The 10,622-nt window shown below is 38.8% G+C and overlaps 1 protein-coding gene across 1 annotated transcript in view; it reads left to right on the top strand.

Moving 5' to 3' along the window:
* The window catches only part of LOC118747146 (band 7 protein AGAP004871-like), a gene marked incomplete at its 3' end in the record, with an annotated part of 339,213 nt that overhangs the window by 253,600 nt on the left and 74,991 nt on the right, over positions 1-10,622 (top strand). The window lies entirely within an intron of this gene.

Below are 10,622 nucleotides of genomic sequence, written 5' to 3' on the forward strand. Positions count from 1 at the left end.
GTTTTTTTTTTCCACCCCACAGCATGAGATCACAGCATCAACATAAGAATCAGCATCAGCATCAACATCAACGTCAGCAACTGAGTCGGGCATTAGTGTCAGCATCACTGTCGTTTCACAGCATTCATACATACTATAAGTTGGTACATTAGGGTGCCTCGGCAAAAAAAAAAAAGTTGCGGGTTTTCCACCGAATTTATAAAATGTATTAAATTCTAGGGCTTTCGCTCAAATATATTCGAAAAATATTTAGATCTACGTGAGCTGGACAGATTAGAAAATGGCGACCTCCAAAATCGATTTTTTTTTTTTTTTTTGATTCCGTTGATAAAATTTTTAAATAGTTTTTCGCAAATTTATTTAGCTTAAACTGTTCTTTCGTTTGAGTTGATTTTTCGAAAAAGAAAAAAAATTGTAAAACCAGTTTTATTTATAAAAAAACTCGATATTTTGAGGTTTTTTCAAATCGCTCCAGCTCACATAAATCTTTATATTTTCCCAAAATATTTTGGCCAAAGTCTTATATGGTAGTAACATTTAGTAGTAATTGCACCCTAATGTACGTAAATCTAGCAATATGTACTATGTACAAACTTGTGTTTTGCGCGAAAGTCCTTCGCTTCATTTGCCCGCCCCTTCAAATGTTGCAAATGTAGCACAAATGTGTCCATATATACATCTACTACTACTACATTTGGCGCCTTTGCATCTTCATCTATGAACTCCAACAAACAGTAGCAGCTAATGGAGCGTATACCTACGTGATATGGTGTGCCAAAGTTAAAACATCAGTGGTTTGCAGAACTACGAACATACAGACATTCCTTCATTTACTTGGTTGTGATGTGTGTTTCTGCACGTAAAGGGTATGCGCAGAGCTTGGTTTGAGGTAAGCAAATGGCAACTTGAGCATGGCAGCTGAAGAAAGTTCATATCCTACATACATATGTATGTATGTTGATACAAAGTTGCGACCGCGGCCGCCGGAGAATGCAAGTAAATGTGTGTAAATGCTACCCAGTAGGCAAAGTCACTAAACTCTGAAGTGTCTCACCTCTGGATTTCGGAATTTGAACACAAAACGAACTGATAAATGCCTAAATATTTAGATTTTTATTTTTGGTAGGCTGCAATATAGAAATCTATTGTACCATCCACTCTTTACAACTGATCTTGTATACCTTACTTCCTCGGCAAGTTTAGTAGCGCATTCAGCGGTCGAGGGAAAAAAGCTGGGCGAGAAACAAAAGCTGCGACAAAGATCATTCGACCATTTACCTACTTAATGCAGGAGTCCTTCAACCTGCAACGTCCTATAAGAATATCTGTAGTTTCTTCCTTGGAAGCTTGATTGGCATTGGGCATCCCTACTACTATGCAGTCCTGACTAGTGACTGATTTTCTCACATTGCTGCTGTCTCCGTATAGATTCTCTCTTGATTATATTTAGACTCACAACTGGGGAAAGCCGCTTGCTCTCTGGCTAATATGTCAGTAATCTTGTTTCTCTCCATTTTCTTTTTACCTGGTATCCACGGCAGTTGGGTGTCGTGTAAAACCGTGTAAAAGAGTAATAATTCCATAATATAAGTTTGGATCAATATTTTCCTTTGTGTCACCGACTGCCTTGTAGGGTTCCATTTGAGAAGGAAAGAGAAAGCGGGTAACAATTTTATCCCTTTTTGTGAAAAGGTAGTAGGAAAAGTAGTATGGTAGTGCTGAAATGTTTTCTTTTATATAAAAATTGAGTTAAATATATAAAGCAAATTCCACTGATCTACACAATAGACAATGAATTAACTTTTTTTTTGGTATACTAAACATGCTATATAGATATTCTTCTTCTTATTATTTGGCGCTGTAACCGCCTAAGCGATTTTGGTCGGGTTCAACAAAGCACGCCAGTCCTTTCTCTTCCCTGCCAACTAATGTAATTGGGAATGCCAAAAGAAGCCAAGTCCTTCTCCACTTGATCTTTCCATCGCAGTGGGGACCACCCTCTTCCTTTGCTACCATCAGCTACTACCAGCGAGAACCGGGTCCATTCGAACGACATGGCAGTACTCGCCGTAGCCAACGCATAAAGGGACGAAAATATTTCGCAAAATCTTTCTCTGATGATGAGTGACTTATAGAATGTGATTTTCGTACGTCGAGAGAGGACTTAACTCTTTAATTGCTTACTCAGTCCAAAGTAGCACTTGTTGGCAAGAGTGATTCCGCGTTGAATTTCGACACTGACATTATTATCGGTGTTAATGCTCGTTGACCGCCAGATCCATTCGCTTTGCTTCCTTATCCAATTTAGAAAAAGCAGAACAGACTTCGCGGTTTTTGCTACCGATGAAAATTTGTTCCTGAGCGGTTCAGTTCTGCAGCTCTTATTATCTTCTCCAAATAGAGAGAAGTCACATGAAAGGGAGTCGCCCTGTCTGAAACCCCATTTAGTGGCGAACGGCTCGGAGAGGTTTTACTCCATTGCTGTTCGCTGAAATCCGATTACCGCTACTTAATAAACGCAATAAATGTGGTTCCACTGTTCGCATATGTCGGCTTGTTGAAGACTGCTCCCTCAGAGCAGGTGTGTGAGTCGAGAAGCGAATGCATTGGCCGCCTGCTGTGACTACAGCTTTTCGACCTTAAGTTTACCTAGCATTTTTGGGCGCACATTTTTTGCTGCACAGAGGCGAGTGCGTATCTTGACCGCAACAAGACAGTGGGTCCGAGTCAATGTTTGGGCCTCCGAGTGTACGTGCGTCTAAAACACTGGAAACATGCCTTCCATCTATCAAAACATGATCGATTTTTGTCTGGAGACAGCCATGCAGCTGATGGCTCTTTTTGTGCTTAAACCTAGCACTGCATACTACCATGTTTCGGCCCCGGCGAAGTCGATCAGCCCCAGTCCGTTATCGTGGAGTCTGAATTTTCCGACGGTGGGGGCAGCGTGCTCATAGAAGAGATCCTTGGACGCCTCATCCTTCTCTTCCGTCGGGGCAAGGGCGCAGATGAGCGAGATGTTGAAGAATCTAGCTTTGACGGGGTTTGTGGCTAGACGCTCGTCCACCGGTGTTGAACGACAGTACTAGGCGACGGAGTCTCTCTCCCACCACAAATCCAACACCGAACTTGCGTCACTTTACATGGCAGCTCTAGTAGACGTTGCAAGGTCCCATACATTTTTGTTTTGCCCAGTCCATCGCATTTGCTGGATGGCGGTGATGTCAGCTTTTGTCCGAGTTCGGATATTCCAGGTGTATGCCCTCAAATCGTAGTCCCTTAAACGTTTGCCGTGATTGTCATCAACAGATATTAAAAATAAAATAAATTTTATTCACACAAAATTCTGAACAGAGAAAAATCTTATCGACAAATACTCCCAAACACTCAAAATAAACCATCGTTTCATTAAAATTCCAGTATATACTATAAAAGCGAATAGAATTCAAACAAATCCTTTATTAAAATAAGTTAATAATTTAATTTCGATTGTACTTTTCTTATCCTCTTACTTCTAAAATTTATATCAGTGAAACAAATTTGACTTTGGGACAGTTGGCAACTTCACTAAAAAAAAATTACCCTATGTAAAATTGCTTTAAAATACGTTACTTTCTTTGGAAAACAAGTGAAAACTATAATAAAAAGTTCCTTTTAAGCGTCTTAAGCTCATTTCCGGAAAAGTTTCATATTTCACTAAACCGAAAATAGCTTTCTCTACTGGGCACCTTCTTACAATTCACTTCCACATGCGTACAGTTCTTATTTTCATATTTATAAACTCAAATGTATGTATATATGAATGCACATATCAACGCGTACATTCATAAAAGTATTTATTTGCTGTCGTTACAACTTCTACGAATACAAAGTAAAAAGATCTCCTCAGGTGCAAAGTGTAATGCCTTTTAGCCATGTTGTATGGGCGCATACTTGACACAATTTTTACTCAACAAATGTAATGCGCACATACTTATATACACATGTATATATGACCATCCATATGTAGGTGCATACTACAAAGCTAGGTAGAACAACTATAAAAGAAAGAGAAGTCAAGAACACATACATACTTCAATATGCAAATGTGAATCCATATGTGTGTATGCAAGTGCTCCCTCACAAATGATGAATGATATTAGTTACAGATTTTAAGAACAAAGTTTCTACTTGGCGCTGTTAAGTTTGGAAAGGCTAAACACAGTTTAATAAATTTTCTTGCAAAGCTGTCAATCTTTTCTTATAATTCACGCGTAATTTCAAACATAGCCTCAATTACAAATCCCACATGTATTCGAACTTAAATAAATTTTTAGCAACTACATACAGTGGCATATATGTAGCTTATACTTCCTATTTCGGCTGAGACCGAAAAACTTCGCCGATTTCCTCTCTGTTTTTGATACATATGTAGGTCTTTATGCTAGTATTTATCCTCAGTGTTGACAGGTTCTTTTGTACCACCCGCAAGTACCAAATTGAAGTATTTTTCACCGACGTTTCATACTCTATGTCCAATTACGCGACGCGTCGAATAGATGGATAATAGAGGGGCAAAAATCTTGTCTATAATAATTCTCTCGAAAGCCAAAAGTCTATTGGAGATCGTCGAGGTTTCTTCGCCAAATAAGGATAGACATGATGAGAGATTTGTAGAGCGTAACTTTGTTTTACGGAGAGAGGCTCCTGTTTCAAAGTAGCCACCCGTTGGCAAGGGTTATTCTCCGCTTGATCTCCTAGCTAAGGTTATTGGCGGTGTTAATGGTGGCTCCTATTCCCTCACTATTGGACAAAGTCTTCACCACTTCCAATATGCGAGTCATCTTAGTGTATTACCAAGTGGCAATTTTTCTAGTGCTCGTCCACCGCTCGACTAGCCACTTTTACCTTCATATCTTAGTTAGAAAATACTGCGATGACTACATTCCCTGCTGGTGAGGTCGGCGGCATGAACTACCTCTTCACACACCGGTAGCATAGCGCTCTTGTTGTTTTTACTTGTTTTGTAGCGGCATTTCTAATCCCTGCCTAAATACTAGTTGTCGTCATACTTAAATAACGGTAGGCCCAGGAAACGTGCTGTTTCGACGAAGTCGGATCAAAAGAAATGGAGTGTTATCTGAGTGGATTTAAGGGAGCAAATGAAGACGTGACATGTGGGGTGACTCTAAAAGCCAGGCACGTGTTGCGTTTGTCGAGTTCAAGTCTGAATAAGTAGAAATTAGACATGCAACAGTACCCAGACCTTAGTTGGTGTTGGTCTAGAGTTACGGAAAGGTCTGGATCTCATCCGTGAGTTTGCCTATCGTCGCATCAAGAAGTTGGTTCTGCTGCCAGCAAGTGTCCGTTTGGATGCACGCTGTGGTAGCAGCCAAACAGAAATTATTGGCTCAGTATAAAATTGTGCTGTTTGCGGTAAGCTTTGAGGCCTGAGCTCTGTGTAGGTGGTTTTCACGAGTAGTCAGAAGGCACCGAAGCCTAAAGCTAAACCCTACAGACCAATCAGCAGTACCGTAGTTAAGAGCTCTCCGGTCAATTAGTTTGTATGTACGCTGCCAACCGCTGTAGCCGAGCGGTTAGAGGTGCGTACTACCACTCGGTGGGAATTGGGTTTGATTCCTAGTTTGGGCCACATCTAAAATTAGCAAAAGGTTTTATAACAACCCTTAGGGCAGATAATGGTAAACCTCCGTGTGTATGTCTGCGTTGAAAAAGCATCTCATAAAATCATTTGCATTTGGAGACGACGTAAAACTGTAGGTCCCTCCATTTTGTTATAACAACAGGACACACAGCGCAAATTGAGAACTTTGTTGCTCTTTGAACTTTATTGGGGTCATCGTGAACTCTTAATTGCAGCTTGATCTCCTTTGTCCAGGAAGTATAGGCGGAAGTGTAGCCGTTGGTTTTGCAGAGAAGAAGGTAAGGCTACGTACAGTGGAGGAGTGGGAAGGATCGGAGAGATGAAGAGTCGCCCGAGAGTGAACCGCATTTGGTCTCAAACGACGCGGAGAATTCAGTGCACTTTGGTTGTGCATAACGTTACACCATATAGCCGTATTATCTTTGCAAGGATCATGAGCTCAGATATGGCATCGTAAGCGGCTTTAAAACCAACAAAAAGATCCTGTGTGTTGAATTTATTACCTAAGACATTTCCCAGGATTTGAGGAACTGCAAAAATTTGGTCAATGCTGAACTTGCCGGCACATCCAGAAGGCCCAAACAAAATTGTTCTTAACAGCTGTTACAGGTTTCCAGCCAGCTCTATGTGGCCATTTTTCCATTATAACGACAGCTAAGGCTTCTCACTTCATCTTAGTGCGTGGAAGGATGTAAGCATTTGTCAGCCGAGAGTTTGATAACTCAAGAGGACTCTGAATGTATGTTAACAGATTTCTACTTTCGTTATTGAAAGAACCAGCGCCGATCTTCAAATTATCTTATTTCCCGTATTTTTGTTTGCTTTTCAAAGAACTTGTTTCTTCGGATAATCTTACCTCCCTCAATATACATACATCCCCTACCCGACAGCTACCTTTGCTTGTACAACCTTTAATCGATCTCTAATCTGTTGACTATCCCTAACCTGCCTTCTTAAATAAAACACAGCCAGATCTCTATAATATTATGTATGATTTCCATCCATATTATGTCAACTTTTAACCATATTCAAACAGAGTTGACCGGCCAATGTTGACATATGACTTTTATTTATGCATACACTGACATGGCGGCGATAGCTTGCCGTTGCACCTATCATTTGCTTTCATGAAAAATAAGAATAGCCAAGCATCACAATACGCCTCTATGGACAGATGCATTGCGCCATGGCTGGAAGGAAGCTACCTGTATACATACATGTATTTTTGCGAGCTTCAATCTAGCTTTATGTTGCGCTCATGCAAATAAAGACAGATAAAATTACACTTAACTATTTATTGATGTGATCCACATAAACAAATGTCCCTCCACGCCTTCTATAGTTTAGCGTTTTCTCTCCTACACTTTCTGCTTTCTCGTGTCCTGTGAACGATCTGCCAACACATTGGCATCTATCTATGTACGTGTCTAACTACTTGTCCGCCTTCCAACGGGGGCCAGCTATCGGTATGTCCTTCGAAGCTCAATCGTCAGCCCATTTGATGCAATGAAGCGTACAGAAGCGTTGCATGCAAACAACGGCAAATAAACACACTCATACATATATCTACATATGTATGTACTTTAGGGTGGTCCTTAAAAAATCAGATGAAGGATGTTTTTAGTTCTCACCCCCTCAATCGGTAATCCCAATTTTGGTCCCGATTGGAGACGGTTAAGGCGTGTCGCACAGGGTCAAATACCAGATGCCTCTAAGGACTAAAAAAAATTTAAAATTTTTTTTTTTCATTTAATGCCCAAAGTCGATACTACTAAAGTCAAGGATATCACATATAAATTTTAGTTCCAAAATTTATATGTGATATCTTCGACTATAGTAGCATCGATGTAGGGTTTGAGGCTTAGGAAAAATTTTCCTACATTTAAGGACCACCCTTATGTACTTAGATGTATTGAAAATTTTCAACATGACCAAAATCACGGATGCAAAGTTCAGTGCTTTGCATACAAAATCGAAAAAATCACTAACTGAAATCACATTAACATTAACAAATACTTGCAACACTGCATTTGATGCATACAAATCGAAATGTTTAGAAAATATTGCAAAGCGAACGTACACACATAGATACGTGCTTACTAGATACGGATTTATACGTTTGCCAAAAGGGTCGAAAGTGAATATAGTTAGAATAAATAAACACTTCGTTAGAATTGAATGACATTTGCATGTGCGAAGCATGCACTTTGATTGGGAAAAACGTGCGTTTGTAAATTTCTCCCTTGCATTAAATTATACGAGTTACAGATTTGCTCGGAACTAGTTGATTTAGGTAAAGTTGTAGACCGTGTCTTATCTATGATTCAGTCCAAATTTTAGGTATTCAGTGTACAAATATGTTTGTTAGGACCATCTTGTTGTAGCTGTATATGATTTCATATAAACTTTTATTTCTACAAAACACAAATGCTTATATGGAACATTCCATGTCTACCGGAACAGAGCTACCTATACCCACAATTTTCGCAACACAAAGAAAAAAACGCGAAAGTGCTGAAAATGTTTGTATACTTAAATGCAGTGTGGCGATTTTGGAAATGAAATATGGCGATAAAATTTATGCAAATAATATAATAAATGGTGGATCCAATGTGGAGGACGATTATTTAAAATTTCAACATTTACTTAATTCTGGTATCAGATTTTAAAAGTTCAAAACAGCGGATCCATATTCGATATACCATTTAACACCGAAAAGTTAAAATCGAACGCTCGTACATGGCGTATGAGTTACTTAGATGAGATGGCAATGTTACTCATACGCCATGTACGTACGTACGATTTTAACTTATCCGTGTTAAATGGTGGATCCAATATGGAACTTTTTAAATCTAATTTCAGATTCGTAATAAGCAACCTGGAACTGCATGGTGTTAAAGCGCCAAAGTTTAATTAAAGTATTTAAACAAGCGGCAATCCTCTTCAAAAGACTAAAACATATTCCAAATGATATGGGTTATAAGCGATGCGTTTGCCAAGAAGGTTTCGCATGGTGTCAGATTTCGATTCCATCGAATTTGTTATCACCCTGTACAATTAAAAATTTGTATCTTCAAAAAATTTAATCTTGTTGCACATCGACAGACCAAGCACTTTTATTTGACTCCGCTTACTATATATGTATATACGTTCATCGTTAGACAGATATGACTTTTTGATTTAGTGACAACCCTAATCAAAAATGTTTTCTAACTAAGGCTTAAAAATCTTTCGTTTGGCATTGATATTTCAATATTTCCTGAAACTTGTGTATAAGTTAACTAAGTCGAAAATTTCAAACCTTTGGCAACCCTCTTCAAAAATATTTTCAGCCAAAATATTCTTAAACCTATGTATTTTGCCCAGTTTTATTATACATACTTCAATTAACTGATGAATCTAGTGTAATTTATTTATTTAACTCGTGGCAACTCTCTTAAATATACCTCAGAAATAAAACCTTTTAAGATCCATCGCGATGTATACTCGACTTTTAGTAATGCATTCAACAAATTAAATATTTGGAATCTCATTTTTTAAACAGGCGCAAACCCCATCAAAAAACACTTAAACCTATTCCATATCTATAGCCCAAACGTTTCAATTAATGGCACCCCTTCTTTGAAGCCTGTTAGTAGATTAACTCTTGCAAACTCTATCAGACATTGGAATTGCTTTTTCTTAAAATTTCAGACTTTTTAGACCTTTAAAAAAATTCGAGAACACCTTCTGTGGAATAGTCCACAGGGCACTAAAGATAACGAACACTTGATATGCGGATATATGTAGTTCTTAACAAGTTCTTATCACAAAATTTTTATTAAAAACGGAATCAAGCTCAATAAAATTGTTGAATGTAGTTCTTAACATTAATGGAAGAACAGGAGCCATTATTCAATTTACAAGAACAAGGATCTTACTGGAAATGGGAACTATAGTGGCCCTCGATAGCGCAGAAATCGGCGTTGTCTCTGAAGTGAGATACTAGGCGATCACAAAACTCTCCTGGTATGCAAAGGTCCTGCAGGAAAATCTTCAGCCTGCTGTTCTCGGATTCTCATATGGAATGCAGATAGGCAGCTAAGTTATCCCCAATAAATTTTACCATAGAGGGTTTTGGAAGAGTGAAAGTGGTATGTTCTCGAAAAATTAAATATCTCTCAGTCCTCAGCTGCTCCTGACCCAACTCCCACAAAACGACATCTGCCGAATTTTTAGCTTCAATAAGAATTTCAAAGTAGAAGTAGGGAATAAGGCAAACTGAAATGATGCAAATTTAAAGAAATACTCCGATCTGTGCTTCTTATTTGGTACACAGACGGCTCGAAAACACCCGAGGGTATTATAGAAGGCATTTTTGTACCAAAAACAAGGACTTCAGTGCCCATGGCTAGACTTCCGAGTATTTTCCAAGCGGAGGTCCAAGTGTTTAGTTCACATTGTAACGCATAGGTGGTAGGTGGTCGGGTGCGTACGGCGCACATGGCGTATGAGTGATGTTGTGTAATGCAAAGTGAGTATACTGAGGTTGTAGAATTTATCGAAAAAACATATGAGATATCTTTTGTAGAGTACTTAATTCTTTGGTGAAGTATACATTGGCCTTTATTGTTTTCAGACCGAAAAAAATGTGCAAGAAGTCCAAAAATCTCATATAATTTAAATGTTACATATGTTTTCGGCGCGATTTGATTTGAAAATTAAGATTTTTTTGAAATAGTGCTATTGGAAGCAATGATCCTGCATGTTATAGCTTGAACAAGATTGCGGCGAACTCAAAGCAGTTTATAGTAACCGACGTGGTTTTCTGCAGGCAAATCTATAGGAACTTATCCTTCCAGTATTTAATTACTTTACCATTAGGCGGCGACACTACTCCCACACTGGTTCTAACCTACGCACAAGCTTTTTCATCGGGTTTGACAGCTATTTAAGCATACTATTTAGGTGGAAAATCAGTGATGCCACAGTGTGGGTA

Source organism: Rhagoletis pomonella, unplaced genomic scaffold (genome assembly GCF_013731165.1).
Source record: "Rhagoletis pomonella isolate Grant_MI unplaced genomic scaffold, Rhpom_1.0 Rhpom_scaffold_00011, whole genome shotgun sequence".
NCBI lineage: Eukaryota > Metazoa > Arthropoda > Insecta > Diptera > Tephritidae > Rhagoletis > Rhagoletis pomonella.